Below are 1950 nucleotides of genomic sequence, written 5' to 3'. Positions count from 1 at the left end.
TGCCTTGGCTTCAACTTCCAAGGACGGGGTCTGCCAGTTGCACCAGAAGCTCACCTACTCCCGACAGCACATCCGACGGATCGTGTTACATCCCAGGTGAGAGGAAACCATAAATTTGTTGGCATTGCATCAGCCGTAAAAACCCGCGCAGGTGCCATTTGTATTAATTCAAAAATATGCATTAAAAATATATAAAACGGATCAGATAATAGTTGATAAGTAATCAGAATGATCATCCAACGTCTATTTGACATTACTGATGCGTGATCATGTCTCTGACTGGCAGTTTCTGTCACTGACTCGGCCGAAGTTTCAGGACAGCTGTGGGTGTCATACGCGCTTGGGACGGTCTTTCAAACTACGATGGAAATTGACACACATTTGAAAATAATCCTGTGTCAGATATGATAGGAAAACTTGAAAGTCCATTTTGATTTATTATCAAACGTTAATTTAGTGGTTTCCTACATTTTGCTGATATTCTCTAATCGCAAACGCAAGGACTGTCTTTAGGTTAGGTTATGCACAAGGAATCTTTTGACTGTTCTTATGCGGATTTTCCTTCGATGAAGATTAATCCGCTTTGGAAATAACAAGAACAGCTACAAGGTTCCTTTTGATGATTTATCAAACGTTAATTGAACCGTCTCATACCTTCTTATTGCTGTATTTTATTAAAAATACAAATAGCAATACAATGACAATAAAAACAGGGTGCCACATCACATTTAAATATTATAGATTTGTAAATTACCGATGAACTATAAGCACGATTTATTGCACTATTTACCTTGTTTTCTTATTACTATATATTCTCAAAAAGGGCATATAACAATGTAAATGTTTATGATAATCAACAGCATTAAACTTGAGAAGTGGCACCGGAGCAAAATCACAAAGAAAACCCATAGGCCTATCCGTATATACCGCTCCTACTTACATAAAACCTTAAACCATGATTTATTGCCTAATATGTTCAGTGTTAAGTCTCTTACTTCAATTTGCTTACCATTTTGCAGGTGAAAAAACAAGAGATAAATAAAAAGTTTGATTCGAATGCTAAAACGCGCCACATATTTTCACAATTCTAGCATCTCTCGGAAGTGCGAATGCTTCGGAATCATTTTAATTTTCATGTTCCCACATTTGTAACCAACAAAGGAAGAAAGACCGAATTCATAAACCGTGGTCACTCATATAGAAAAATATTAAGCATACACGAACGCTTTGTGAGAACCAATCAGCTCCTTCGTTCTTCCAGAGGGGCGTGGCTTCTGGGGGTGGAGCCATCTTGGGTTTACGTCCGATTTGGAGGATTTTTCTCTACCTGTCTGGGAACGAAGGATTAATTCTCTCTCTCTCTCTCTTTCTCTCTTTCCAGGTGACAAGGATGTGAATGACCTCCTGACGACGACCACCGTGAGTCGAGTCATCGTTGTTTAGCCATGTGTGCTATGTACATACGTAGAAACATACGTACTCACTATCTATATATTTATACATATACACACACATACACACACACACACACACACGCACACACACACACACATATACATATATATACATATACATGTATGTTTATATATACATATATATATATATATATATATATATATATATATATATATATATATATATATGCACACACACACAGATATATGTATATATGTCTAAACTTGAATTCATGTTTGTTTCCCACAGGTCGCCTCCAAAAAAGCAACGACCAAGGCCCCGGCGACCGAAATCGACGATAAGTAACATGTAATTGGAAAGACTTCAGTGTTTCTGAAGAATATGTTCCCTGGATTATATAAAGGCTTTATATCGTTGCTTAAGTGATGTGAATATGAATGTATCCACAGTTTAGGACAAGGCTTTGTGATGTATATATTTGCACGCACACACACAGATAAACACACACACATACACACACACACATACACACAC

This window comes from Penaeus vannamei, chromosome 17 (assembly GCF_042767895.1).
Source record: "Penaeus vannamei isolate JL-2024 chromosome 17, ASM4276789v1, whole genome shotgun sequence".
In the NCBI taxonomy this organism is placed as follows: domain Eukaryota; kingdom Metazoa; phylum Arthropoda; class Malacostraca; order Decapoda; family Penaeidae; genus Penaeus; species Penaeus vannamei.
This window is presented reverse-complemented; position numbering follows the sequence as displayed.